Below are 15791 nucleotides of genomic sequence, written 5' to 3'. Positions count from 1 at the left end.
GATATAAAAAATGCTTACGTTTCTGATCGACAACATCTATGTAGTTTTTGGAAATCAGGTCTATTTCTATTTTCATATTAAGAAGAATTTATTAAAAAACTTATACGTGAAAAAAAGAAATCACTCAATGTGGCCTTAAACTTGACATTTAGGTATATCGACAACGTATTAGTATTATCAATTAACAATTGTTACTTCCATTCATACGTCGAATCGATATATCTAAGTGAACTTTAAATAAAAGATACCACAAAATCTGATTCATCTGTTTCATATTTAGATATGTACCTAGAAAAATACATAAATGGTACACTAACAACAAAACATTATATAAATACGTGATGCCTTCAAGTTTTGGTAATTTTTGGTAAAAAAAAAAAAAAAACGACGTATTTATAATTTTCATGTTTCATTTAAAATGCATTTAAGCATGCAACGCACAGGAAATAAAAGTAAATTTCCTAAATTAGAACATATATTTAATTAAATATGACCAAGTGACGATTTGAGTTAAAAATGTAAAACAATGTACGACCAACGGCAATATGTTTTTCAAGTGTCTTAAGTGCCTGAATGAAATACATGTTCACTACATAGCTATTATCCCCCACCCCAAGCCTCCTTCAAAGCCTCAACCCCCTGCCCCCTTAGGCGATGAATTTCATGATTGAAAAAGTTAACACTGTGGATATTATAATATCAGTGTACTTAGTTTATCTCCAAAGACAGTGAAAGTAAGACAGAAATAATACATATTGGCCCTACCAAAAGAGCCTGAACCCATGACCGATACACTTTACTTTAAAAATCGATTAAACAACCCTTCGTTTAAAAGGGTCTTTTTCGTATGTTTATTTAAGGATGAAAATCAATGAAAATCAATTTAAAAAGCTATATTTTGTAAACACACACATAATGTCTCCAATTTTGATGAAGTATATTCTCCTATGCTTTGCAGACAAGTGGGCCATTTACTTATAAGATACTTTTGAATGATATGGTATTCTTCATCACCTTTTCCTTTTTAAACTGAATCTATCATTTATAAAATGTCAAAGAAACTCCGGATGAATCTTAGACTTGGTCTTATCGTGGTACTTATTGCAAAGGTCATTTGTTACCAAGGAGCAAGTTTTGTCATCGAAATGGAGGACATAAGATTTGATCTGTGGATTATAAGTTCACTGTATGCAAGAAGTCGCTTAGACTGCAGCAAAACGTGTGAGATCCATGGTACATGTCTGTCTTTTCAGTACTCCCCTCTGAACGGTCAATGCCGACTTTTCAATAACATTTTCCTACATCAGGATGCTGGAGTATCCGACATCGGATGGCAGTATTATATCGTATCTAATAGTATGGTCAATATAAAAGTTTTTTGTTTTATGTTAAGGCTTCGATTTTTAGGTATAAAATGATTTTTTTCTTTGATAACTTTTATCAGTTTTGTATTTAGTGATACATGTACAACCTGAGAGAATTTATTTTTATTTTAAGGGCGCTGTAGAGACCCGTTTATCGATGGACGAGTATTGGATATATGTTTTATGTTTGCCGGCTTCCACAATTTGACTGAGGCTAAGACAAAATGCGCTGCAAATAATTCAAATATCATCTCTATCACATCAGCAGAGCAGAATCAGTTTCTGAGCAGATTAGCTGGTAACTAAACTTCTTTTTTATTTTTACATTTTAAAAGTTACATCTTGTTTAACTGAAATGATAGTTTGGTTTAGTATCAATAGAGATATAAAAAGAGTTACAAGAAAAAAAACTCCCATCAGAAAAAAGAACGCATTGAGATACTCTTTAACTAACTTTTATTATTTGAAAATATATTTCAGAACGGAAAGGTCAGGCAATTCATGCGTTAGGGATTTAAAAGTGTTTTTTACATCTCCACACATGGTATATCAGCGCTTGATTTCATTCATAATGGTTTCCTCATTCATCAATGAAAAATTTGTAAACTGCTTTTATAGAGAAAAACAATTATAATGCGGTATTAAAAACCAGATGACAGTGTAATTCATTTTGTATTATTTTATTATAGTGTTGTTTTTGCCCTTATGATACATGAACACCATACCGAATTTATTAAACTGATACATTTGTCTTTATTTCTATGCTGTGCTTGCCCAAACTGTCGAACATATTTAAAATCAAAGTACCGAAGAACTGACGGGAGTTGATTTTATCGATGTTTATTTATTGTAAAATCAATGATATGTTATTTTGCATGTTTTTAATCTGTATTTGAATTACGCACATTTTTATAATATGAATTTTCGGACTTTTTCGACACACAGGCACGTAGCATCGTTTTTGAAAGTGGGAGGGTGGGGGGGGGGGGGGCAGACTCATCCAAAAGATCTTGACAAGCCAAAAAAAAAATTTGGAATTTCCCAAAATCTAAATCCTAATCCATGGGGGGCGGGGGGGGGGGGGGCAACTCAAAGGTAATTCAGTTTTTTATATGTCAATTTTAAAAAGTTAGTTGCTGCGAGAAAAAGTGGGGGGGGGGGGGCGGGGTAAGCCCCCCCCCCCCGCCTTGATGCTACGTGCCTGACACAAGAATGTTGAAACCCTATATGATTCATGTTAAGTAATATCTACAGATAGAATAAATTCATTCAAACTATGTATCAGTGATAGAAATATTCCTGGAAAATTTATGGATCCAAGCAATATTGAACTCTCGTCCCGTTCAACAAAATGCTCGGCTGTCGCCGTTCATCCCCGACAAGCGAGAGAGACTCTCTGCTTGTCGGAGATTTACGGAGACAGCCGAGCGTCGAGTTGAACAAGACTATATTGAACTCTGGCGTAAGAATACATACAACTACAAAAAATATCTAAATTGTTCGTACCATTTAAAATCTGACTATTTTCAAGGTATTTATAAATATGTTTCCTTGAAAAACAATGCCTTAGCATACATTATTTCGAATTTATCAATTATTCTCATGAACTAATTCTTGTCAGCGGCGATGATTTGTGCTTTGGTCCAAACACTGTTTCACTATCGGTTTGTCAGAGTAACTGCATAGGAGAGTTGATTAAAATCAACTCCCAAAAACCTATTTTTTGTCCCCCGCCGCAACGCGGAGCGGGGACATAGAAATGCCGGGTGTCCGTCCGTGTGTCCGTGCGTTCGTGTTTCCGTCCGTCACACTTTTTGTAAGCGCTCTAGATCTCATGCCTACAAATTTTGACGGATTTTCATTAAATTTATACCATATGTGTATACCACTTGGTCAAGTTCGAAAATCAGCATTGGTCGATACTTTTGGTTGGAGTTATAGGACTTTGTGACCTTGTAAGCGCTCTCATACTTTTTTGTAAGCGCTCTCATGCCTACCAAATGTTTATACCACTATTACTTTGGTCAAGTTCGAAAATCAGCATTGGGTGATACTTTTTGTTGGAGTTATGGGACTTTGTGACCTTGTTAGCGCTCTCATGCCTACAAATTTTGACGGATTTTCATTAAATTTATTCCAAATGTTCATACTACTAATACTTTGGTCAAGTTCGAAAATCAGCATTGGTCATTACTTTATGTTGGAGTTATGGGACTTTAACCACAATAATGACTCTGTTTTTTTTCAAAAAATTGACCTTGTAAGCGCTCTCATACCTACAAATTTTGACGGATTTATTACACTTTTTTGTAAGTGCTCTCATGTCTACAAATTGTGACGGATTTTCATTAAATTTATACCAAAAGTTTATACCACTATTACCTTGGTTAAGTTTGAAAATCAGCATTGGTCGATACTTTTTGTTGGAGTTATGGGACTTTGTGACCTTGTTAGCGCTCTCATGCCTACAAATTTTGACGGATTTTCATTAAATTTATACCAAATGTTTATACCACTAATACTTTGGTCAAGTTGTTTTAGATTGTAGTATTTTGGATATATTTGCGACAGGAAAAATAGAAAAAAATGGGTGGTTGGGGTAAAAAAAATGTTCCTCCCATCCTCCCCACACATTTAATTCTGGAACAGCCCTGAATGTTTGAAAATATTGCAATGTCATATACAGTATACTAGTATACTGCTTGACCGGCGGAGGACCCAGGAATTCTATTCTTGTTAGCTATACTAAGAGTTTTTTGTTATATCAATGTAGAGATACTTCTGAAAGTTTAACATTTTTCAGACTTTTCAAAGTCAGAGCTTTGCTTTCTTTTATTAATGCTTTTAAAAGTTTGGTTTGACTTACACTGGCATCAACAAGACATTTAAAAAGATCAGTAAACGTGTAAAATTAATTTAGTACCCTTACAGCCATCTATAGAGGATAAGAGAGACTCTGTCATGTAGTTCATTTTTTCCTGCATTTCAGATAAAAATGTATTCGTTATATATTTTCACGTGAAAATAGCTTCAATAGGACCACTCTTAATATACCATAAGATTTATGATTAAATAAGATATAATAAAATTATAATATTATTATCATTACGAATATTAATTATAATGATATTATTAATGATTATCATTAATTAGATAAAATTAAATATTATATAATGTAAATGGTATTTATATATCAAATTAATGACACAATGAAAAAAAACGCGTTTTCGAAAAAGCAAAGTTTACAGACAAGTACCCATACGTCATGAATAAAATAAGTATTGTACATAATATAATTAACAGCCGTGGCAACACAAGCTGCAAAGACTTATGAACCTTATGTGAATCATCATTACATAAAGTTACATGTGCATTTTCATGTGTATTTGCATGTTCACAGACACGGACAATTAATTTTATGTATTGTGTATAAATTTTACATGGTTGTTCAAATTAAAGGAAGTTACATTAGTATTAGAAGATGTATCAGGATGAACTAGTTATTCCTGCCGGTCCTACATAAACCAAACAATATAATAGGACCGATTCATACAAATCACACTTTGAATGATCTGAATTGTTTCCCGGTTAATTAAATTATTAATTAAATAAATTAAGTAGAGATTCTCCAATTAAAACACAAACTTGCATTTGAATCTTAAATCACAAATTCAAAATCTTGACAATTTACTTAGTCAAACATTCGATGCTTACAGCTTATATTGCTTCTGTATTATATGAGAGTATTCAAAACTATTGAAGTCATCATTTAGATGAAGTTACATTTGTACTTCCATGAAATAATAAATGAACACAGTGTCAAACATACCCGTGCCAAGGTACACAGTTAGTGCACCCGGTAATTTGTATAAAGAGTATAAAGAGTTAACAACTTTTTAACTTTTTTATTTGATGAGAGAGAGAGAGAGAGAGAGAGAGAGAGAGAGTCAAAAGAGTCAAAGTCGGCTTTCCTAACAATACTTTCCTTATATGTGAAAAACAGTAAATAACAAATACATTTACAATAATTTTCTTTTCAAAAGTAAACTATATTAATTGATATAAATAACTTATATATTCATTATACCTTTTTTTTGTAAAGCTTTTAACATAGAACATGTTTATGGTATCGTTGCCTTTGTGGTTCTACAATTACATTATAAATAAGTTATTATTGTACTTATACAGTTTAACCAGGGATGTCATTTTTACCTGTATGGGTTAGTTAAAGCTGCTTGGTCCGATTTTTATGTTATTACAGTATCGAATTTTTTTCCATACAAATCATTTATCTTAGATTGTACCATAGCTGTCGGTGTATACACCACGTTTTCTTTGTTTAAAAACGTGGTATATATATGACAAACCCACAGTTCTCTATAGCGGGTATATACACCTATAAGAGAGCTTGAAGCTCCGCCCTCTTATTGTCTAGGGAGAAAAACACAATCATAAATAATTACTCTTTATTACTGTACAGAAATAAGAATAACTGAGAATTGATAAATTATTTGAATAAATAATTCAATATATACTCTCTCTCTCTCTCTCTCTCTCAACCGTTTTTATGGCACAAGAACAAAACTCAAAATTAATTATATTTCCCCCTCTATCTCCCCCTCTCTCTCTCTCCCTTTCTCTAAGTATAACAAATCTTTCACAATGTAATTATTACGAACACATATTACTTGAATAACCATCATCTTAAAATCCACCGAAGTTAAATGTGCAGTTGGTGAATATTGGTCCAGTGGCTGAGTTGTCAACATCCATGGAGCGTGGTGAATCAAGGGAAGTTGTAGTAATCGTAGAGGTAGGCTCATCACTTTTCCTGAAGCGCTTGGGTTCTAACACGGCGGACACTTCCTTCATCATGTTGCCTGACGCCCTTTTGTATTGGCGAACAGATTCGATGGAACGGTGACCCGTGCGGGCCATAATCTCATGCTCCTCTACCCCCGCCTGATACCAAATAATAACCACCCGAACACGTGTCTTTTTATGCGATACCTCATGCCAGTTTAATCGTGCGTGACAAATCGATTGGCAATTGTCAGCATCGGCTTCTTTGTCTTATTTGTTATATAGGTCAGAAAAATACTAGTAACTAATGTGAATGTCTTGAGAAAATTAAAAAAGAAATTGATTGTATTTATAATTGTTACGCAAAATAATAAAATCTCTCTCTCTCTCTCTCTCTCTCTCTCTCTCTCTCTCTCTCTCTCTCTCTCTCTCTCTCTCTCTGTCATCGGGTATCTAGAGCAAACCAATAGAAAAGTATACGGTAACTATAACAAGTTATGGACTTTCTCCTATTTACACCAGCAGAATCAGTCTCCTTTCAAAGTTAGTTATATTCAAAGTAAATAAAAATAATTTCTTTTTGGGCAAACGAAAAAACAAACCAAATTCATCACGTGAATGTTTAGAAAAAGAAACCGCTTGGTTTCGTCCCCTGAATGATTGGGGTTAATCAACCCGCATGCTATGCATCGATTGTAAAGAAAGCAGACTTCAGAAATATTAGCGAACAAAACGTACACATGTTTATTTGTAATTTGTCTGATCATTTCGACCTTTATTTAACGCGATCATGATGTCAAAGTCGTAATACAACCATACCCGTCTCGTCGTCAGGGGTGAACTTTAACATGAGGCGAAATAACGGGGTACCTTTTAAGGTGGATCCCTACTCAGACGCGTCATCAATTTAGCAGATAAAATCAGCTTTAAAATCGAAAACGATATTTGTTCGGATTTACCGTTTTTGGTCCTAATTTCTTAATGTTTAATTGATAATTCTGAATTTGATAGAAGCAGTCAAGTGTAAATAATGTCTACAAGTATATAAAGGTTTTGATCTTATTGAGTTCAATAGTTGGAAATCGTGAATTTTTGTACTGAGATTTTAGTATGTTTGTGTTTATATATGCAGAGGAAAGGTACTGTTTATCCAAAAAATTAATTTGTACTCAATACATGGAGTTTTGAAAGAAGACTTTTAATGTTTATTAAAGCAAAGAAATAAAATGCTGTTTTCTGATAAAAAAAAATTTAAATTGTGTTCGAGACACTTTTTTAGTTGCAATTAATAAGGGGTATATTTGTTCTAAAGGTCGTAGAAAAAAAGAAGCATGTGAAGTACTATATTTTTTTTCCTTTTTAGCTGCAGTAGACATAAATCTAATATTTTAAAGTTTAAAAAACGGTGTTTAACCATAAAATTTTTAAGATAAGTTAAAAAATGTGAAATTATGTAAAAAGTTTGAAATAGCATTTTCGTAACATTTTATTTTAAAATTTCATTTTAATCAACCAAATAATGATATTCATATTTGGTATTTCTTACATACAATGTATTTAATGATAAATTAAAACATTTGACTCTTTGTTTTGCTTTGATATTTTTTAATATGAGCCAAATACTGATTTTGGTTGAAATCATGAGATTGAAGAAGGGGGTATGCATCTTCTGGAGACTCTAGTGATAAAAGTGAATAGTTAAGTCATGTATTTTTGGGACATTTTTTATTACATAAGGTATTATTCTACTTGATTAATGTAAAAACCCTTACTTTAACCACAAAAATCCTGTGTAGGGACCGACCTTAATGTCGTTTGTTTTGTTAGCAAATTTTGTACGTATTTTTTTTCATTGAAATTTGGCATAATTGCCTGGAAAAACTACTGTAATGTCAATTATTATACATATACTAAGCATAGCCATTGTTTAAAAGCATGCATTCAATTTGATATAAAAATATAATCGGACCAAGCAGCTTTAATTATTTGGGGGCTTTAGTCGAGCGATAGTCGACTATTCGTTCATTTATTTAAAACATTCTGGGGTTTTTTGTTTCAAAGCAAATAATGCTACTGTCCCTTACATCTTATCTTTAAAAAACATTTAAAAACTTATGATAATGTGTACTAATTGAATTTGATTTAAGATAAATTGAAAGAAGTATTTTATCTTTATATTCTTAAGGAAATGTCCTCGCTTTTCTGTTTTTCTTGTAACGCTTACACAAAACTGAGCTCTATTTCATCTCAGGCAAATCAAGTGTGAGCTATTCCTTGTTAAGTCATTGTCCGTTTCTAACCATCGATTAGAGATTAATGAATATAAAAAATAGCGCCTTTAGATGATTGATATGATTAAAATTTTGATTATAAAAACATCTGATCCAATAAATAAGTGATTAGAAGAAACTTAAATTATTATCCTCAAATACATGCCTGACTGAATAAATCAAAAGAGATCATATATTAGCCGCTTTTAAAAATACACTCGGGAAACTGACCTTACGGATCAAGCATGCCGAGAAAAGAAAACTTATTTTCATTCGTAGCCCCAAAACTGCAGCGTTTAGAATCAATGAATAAAATGTTTTGAATTTTAATCACATCATTACGAGTAATCGACAAAGAAAATAGTCGAATGGTTGTAACCGATCGATAGTCGAGTATCACATTACTCGTTGATATCTTTAAATGATTCATTCATATTTACATACATGGCTATTGATCTCAGAATTTTGTTGACAATTAATTTCAGGAACTTTTTCATATCTCTCTCTTCCGGGTGTCAGTTACAAGCGACCATTCATTCAGGGATCCTGGGGCGGAACTGCCTGGATCTTGGACAATGGGACTCCGTTGGTCTATACAAACTGGGACATAGGTCATCCAATGATAACTAGCAACAGACGATACATAAAGTTCTTAGACGGACAATGGAGAGCAACAATTCCTGATTTCATTAGATCTGTGTTTTGTACTTATCAACCATAGATCTGTTTCATGCATAATACTATTGCCGGCGTAACGAAGTATATTGACCCGGATTGAAAATTGACATTGTGGTCATATTTCAACCTTTAATTTTTTCCGGGGGTGCTTTTTCAACGTTGAAATTTGAGACCAAAAGTCGTGAAATTTATACCCGGGGTCATTTTTCAACAGCTTGTTTTTCCCTAATCTCTGGTTATCTTTTACCGTTGAAAATGACCTTGTTGAAAATTGACCCCAGCTACAGAATTTTGAATTGTCTTTGAACTTGAACTTGCTCTACGCGATTTAACTAAATATACTTGAAATTTTCAGACACTTTTTGTTAGGTATTGGACATTTCTGAAGTACTATATAAAACCATTTCATTAATGGAATTTTCCTCTTTAAAAAATATACAGAGCGGGACTGCACCGAAACCCTACTTTTAAGCAAGATCATCTAAAACAATGAGCTACATTTTTTGTAGTGCATTTTTTTTTATTGTAATTTACCACCGCAGTAAAAAATAAGATTGTGATGAAATTGATATCAGTTAATATTTATTAGTTTAATGAGAAATTGGTGCTTCTGATTGTTCGAAAAATTTCTTTGATACCTGCATCAATAAATTTTTTGCCGAATCTGCTTATCTCTACTTTTCTGATTTAACACTATTTATAGAACGGGATTTTCCAAAATAAATCCTGTCAACAAAATGTAAAGTTCTGTCTGTTTAATTGTAAGCAAGCAAAATACAACTTAATAACCATAAAAAATAAAAGTTTAACCTTAAAAAATAAAATTTACATTAACTTATTCACGAAATAGAAAATTGTCCTTTCACGATTTTGTCTTCTTGAGGCGACGAACAACATTTACGGCGATGCTGGCTGTTCCAAGAATATTCATAATGAACATATATGCCGATACATTTTTACAACATTGCTGTTCAAATTTGCGAACGATGAGTTTTAATTAACACATGCACTTTATTGGTCATCAGAATTAGCATCGTAGAGCAGAGATAAAAGAAGTGTATTTACTCCTTCAGCGTATTCCAAGCATCAGATCTAGATATACCACTTAAAGTACTTCACTGGCCATCTTTTTACCCAAACATTTACAAACGTTCCATATGCATACTATCTTTTGTCGACATATCAACTATTTTCGTCTACGATCGCGTCTCATTGCATCATAGTTATGCCCAGTTGCATATTTTAGCAATCTATCTCGCATAAAAACCAGTTTTAACGAATCATGCTGAACAGTGAATAATATCACACGCCACCGCATGCATTTCCTTTCGTTTTCAATTCAGCCGATTCAAATTTCAACTTTTCTATTTGTGTTATTCATTTAAGGTGGAATAACACACCTGGAAAAAGTCACTCAAATTAATAGGAATTTTTTGATAGTGAAAGATAGGATGATACATAAACTGTACAAATGTCAAATAAGCGAAAAATTTGCAGTTTGGGGATAAAAAATGAATATCTAAAATAATTGTTCCAGTAAGTAACAACAAAAGCCCCTGTGGGATTCGTACTCGGGGTGTACGGATCACAAGTCGGACACTTTATCCACTCAGCTATGAAGTAAGATACATATTTTAGTTCATAAAATCCTTTAAATAAAACGAAATGTCGTTTCGATCAGAGGTCAGCCATTTTGTGATGATGTGTTATTCCACCTTAATATATATTCGCTTGAGATGTTATGTATTGATTTTATTTATGTGTAAACTATTGAAAAACATTGATACATTGAAAGCAAAATATGTTGTAACAAACACTAGACACTATTTAGTTCTGATAGCCACGGAGTAGTAAAAAAAACCTTATGTAATTTAAACGAATGATTTTATCACTCTGATTTATTTCTGACCCGACTATTTCCAACTTTCCTGTATGAAGTACTCTTATAATTATGGGTACATGTATGTGCCATTTGTCAAATAGTCAAATCTAAAAAATATGGTAGTGTCACACCGATCAATGCGGTATTAGTTGGAACGTGAATGTGGATCTGTATAATATGGGGCATTATCAATGCAAGAACAGAAACTCATTCGGTACATGCAGAATAATCTTTCGGGTAAGAATATCGGTATGCGATAAAAGACATGTTTTTAAAGTATTTCTTTTCCCCTGCGCAATTATATTAATATCTGCGTCAACAAAGAAATAAAAAATAATGACTCATTCCTAAAGATAACCAATTTTTTTTAAAAATTTTTGTTGTTACAAAATGATATATCAAAAACACAAAAAATATACAATAATCTTGAATATCGCCGAGCATCATGACCATAAATGCCTCGTCTTGATAAGGGGTAAAATTACGAGTTACCAAAAACATGAGGCCCATGGGGCCACATCGCTCACCTGAGCAACAATGACTTTATAAGAGCGTTCAAAGGATATTGTACCATATAGCCCAAATTATCAATTTGATAATGATCAAACAAAATTTCAGCGTCAATCGTAGGATTAAAAGCAAGATACAGAGCTCACAATAATGCTAGCTTTGAGTCATATTTTGTTCACATGAGTTTATCATATTCAGCTGAAGATTTTTAACTTGGTATTTACTATTCAGCATTTAAAATATAAAAAAAAGGAATGGCCTCAGATTTGTGAGCAAAGCTCTGTATCTTACTTATAAATCTGAAAGCTCATGTGAGCTGAAAACCCCCAAAACAGTTTTCTTTTAATTCATCATTTTGTCCATCTGATAACAATGTGAAAATAGTTCCCTGCCGCTTTACTCCATTTAATAGAAATCACCCCAACACTGTGCTGATAAGATTTAATATGCATATTTCATCGCAGATATCAAAAACACTCAGTGTGACGTCAGATAAGAGCTCAGAGATGCTATATAGGTCAATGAAAGATACTTTATCTTTCTAATCCTTTATCTGACTCTCATCTTTCAAAATTGCTTAGGATGGAAGAAATGCAACAATTATAAAATTAAGAGTTTGTAATAACTCATTACATTTTTAAAAAAAAAAAGAATTTTTTATCAAAATTGTAAATGATGTACTTTTCTGTGTGGTAATACGATTTAGGAAATAGATGTGTATATGAAAAAAAATGACAAGAACAAACCCTCAACAATCAAAAAATCCATAAAACGAAATGAAATACAAATTCAAAGCAGAGCTACACGGACCTCCTCGTAATCGAAAAAAAACAACCCAGAAAAGTTCGTAGACAATAAGGTGATTAATTATAGTCTGAGAATTAGTTTGAAAAACGCCAGTCAGCATGCGACCCAGTGGAAAATTGTATTTGCTGACAAGGTCGTTGTATCGACCATAGAACTTACGAAAATATGACTTCAAACGAGACTGTTGATAGTCCTATTTTATAATAGAAATTATACAAGGAAGTCTTTTTGTTTTCAATTAAGATTGAATTACTTCATACGTATAATCAATATTTTCGTTTATCAAATTTTAGACTAAACAAAATCTACAATGACTTTACCACTAGCATAGTAGTTCATGGCAAATTAAAAAAAAATCTTCTTTTTTGTATATCTTTTGTTTAGCAATAGCCCCTCTGGTTTAAAAAAAAATATGTTTGAAATTAATTAAATAATGACAAATAGTTTGGACATGATATCACAATCTCAAATGAAAATACCTTTCTCTTATTTTTTTTCTTCAAAATTTAAATAGAAATGATGCATAACTATTGTAAAGAAATTGTCATTATAAATTGTAATATTATCAGAGTTATACATTTTAAATTCATGATAGCTAGTATGACTTATCTGTAATGTATGTATCATGGTTTGATTAAAATAAGTCAATAAATTATTTTTGCACTAACCAGATTGTAAGTCTAAAGTTTCACTGAAAGTTTATGTTAAATTGATACTCCATAGTAGAGAAAATCATCTTGTCAAATCTTTTTTACAAACTCATCATTATAAATTTTCTTATCAATTTGATGACTTTTTAAACCATTTTATGTCATCTGTGAATGGTTTGCTTTTACTTTTGAATTCCAATATTCGTTAAATGTTGGAATTCAAAGCTCTCTGAAATTGTTCATTATGTTTCTAAAAACCACATACAATTTAAAACGAATAGATTTTATATTTTTAAAAAAAATAAATAATGTACTACAATTACAAGTAGTTTTTTTTAATCAATATTTTATCAATAGTTTAAAAGCATTGCTCTGCTGTTTTTCACCTTTGCACTGATCTCTAAGTGCAAAAAGATTTACTATAGTTTATGAATCGATTAAAGCAGCCAATGGTTAAAAAATGATGACATTTAAAAGAAATATCTTTAACATTATGAATATAAATTGTACGAGATTAAAACGCCCTTATATAGTAAACATAAAAATGAAACCATATTTAAATAACATATTACATACATGTATAACAATACGATAAAACGTTTCAGACGCTGAGAAGTTCCTTGATATCTATAAAAAACATTTCAATTTTTTTAAATACAATGTATTTTAAAAAGTTTTCATCTGGTGCATTGAAAACAGCACAGTCATTGTCTATAGATTGTGCTACAATATAATTAAACTTCCTAGTTTATTTTCAAGTGAATGGGTAATTACTGGATTTTATTTTATATGTTTTAAAATCTTGAATTATTTGGCAGATATGGCCTATCGATATTTTTAAAACTTCAATGCTGTGGAATCATAAGAATTCGTACTGGCCCAATTTTTATGGTATTCGAATTTACATCTTCGACAAAAACTAAAGATAATAAATTTAGTTTTTATACTGAAACTAAAAACCGACGCATCCAGGAAATTACATTCCCACGAATAAGCAAAATATTGACAATCCACGAAAATTAGCCCCCACGAAATTAAATGATTCCACAGTATTATGTATTGTAATCTTATGGATGATTATACATTATTCAGTCTTTCTGCAACCAAACATGTACCTTATTTACAAACTGAAAAGCAGGTTTTCATCGTTTAAATTTCATGACTTTTTTTCAAGTAGCATGAGATTTAGTGCCGGGCAAATCGAGGTGTCAAATCGGAAGACGAAGAAAAATGTTGACATGTTTCACACAAGTAATTGGACGCCTTTTAGTTCTATCTATATGTCTACAATTCTCAAGATTTCTTTATTCAATTCAAAAGAAGAGCAATTTTCTCTACAGCTTATTCTAGTAATGGTTAATGTACATGTGGACTTATTCCTTCTGGCCAACTTGCCCGTGTCATAAACAGGTAAATAATGTGAGCAGTAGTCAAATCAAAAGTAGAAACCTTTATAAAGATTTGACATTTATGTCATCAAGTTGACATGTATTTTGGGACTAATTATAGAAGAAAGCAACAACGCTTTAACATTTTTTCAGATATGTCTGTAAAAGGATGGGAAACTTTTTTTCTATAACATTTTTCTCATAACAATGAAAAACTTAAGAAAGACAGTTTAGGTTTGATACAAAGTCTTAATCGTACATTTGTTTTTAGTGACGATTAAAAGACTGGCTTGCATTGGAATTGAATATCAGTCACTGTTTGCATTATAGGTCCTCCATTGTATTTCAAGGAACTGTTTCTGTTTTTATATCTGTTTCAAGGTCCAGTTGTTAGCTTTTCGTAGTTTTTCTCATTAATTTATATCTCGGAATATATTGCAAATATTTTAACAGGATTTGTTAGTTAAGTGCTTGTAATAAAATGGAGGATGGATTTCATTATCTTTCAAATGCACTGATATATGTCTATCAAATTCAAGAGTTGTGTTCTTACCAACATATTTCATATCCATCCAAATATTTTCAAACTCAAAACACTGCTCGTATCATAAAAACATATCAACTTAACAATATTTGTAAACTATTAGATATTATACATGTATTTGAGGGAGTTAGCTCTCTTGGTTGACTTGTAACAATGACCTGTTATCTTTTCATCCTGTTTGTACTAATAATTTTCACCTATTATATAGTTTATACATATTGTACATAAAAATCATAAATATTTTTTCTATACTGTTCCTTAAGTTTTTAGAGTGTCATTTAATTTCTTGGTATTTAGTTGATAAAGGTCCTGCTCATGCTTATTAATTGTTTCCTTGATGTTATTATTTCTTTTAATATCTTTTATTTGTTAAAAAAACACCAGCCCGGTTTTTTTTTCAACCCAAGATGCGGCAAAGATTTGTAAATTATCGATTATTGACAATTTTAACCAAATGATAATCGCTACAATAGCTTGACTACTGAGCCATGGAGCTTGGACTTAGTGTGTACCAAGTCATTTGGTATCAGCAAAAATCCAATTATTGAGATGTATAATATGTGCAAGATATTTAAAAAACATGCATTATTCATTGATATTTAGCAAATCTATATAAATCGTTAAAAAATATAAGTTCTGTAAATATTAAAAGTTTGCTTAGCACTTGCGAAAACACAGATAATATAATAAAATCCTATATATGGGGCGGATATTTTTTAAAAGCAAAGAAATCATTACAATATTTTCGATATTAATGCGGACATTCTGTGACGGCAGACATTTAATGTGACGGGAGACAGCGTAAATTAATAATCATTAAACGTTGAAGTCAAGCTACGTATTATTGCAATATCAATATATAATTATATAAAATGTTAATTTGCTTATTTCAATT

The 15791-nt window shown here is 31.6% G+C and overlaps 1 long non-coding RNA gene across 1 annotated transcript; it reads left to right on the top strand.

Moving 5' to 3' along the window:
• The first annotated feature begins 970 nt into the window (after positions 1 to 970).
• LOC136270501 (uncharacterized) lies at positions 971 to 9543 on the top strand. The gene is made up of 3 exons (XR_010708251.1): positions 971 to 1356; positions 1498 to 1662; positions 8923 to 9543. It is a non-coding gene; the product is annotated as an uncharacterized lncRNA (long non-coding RNA).
• Positions 9544 to 15791: the final 6248 nt, after the last annotated feature.

Source organism: Magallana gigas, chromosome 8 (assembly GCF_963853765.1).
Source record: "Magallana gigas chromosome 8, xbMagGiga1.1, whole genome shotgun sequence".
NCBI lineage: Eukaryota > Metazoa > Mollusca > Bivalvia > Ostreida > Ostreidae > Magallana > Magallana gigas.
The sequence above is the reverse complement of the archived record's forward strand: the minus strand, read 5'-3'. Positions and strand labels throughout refer to the sequence as shown.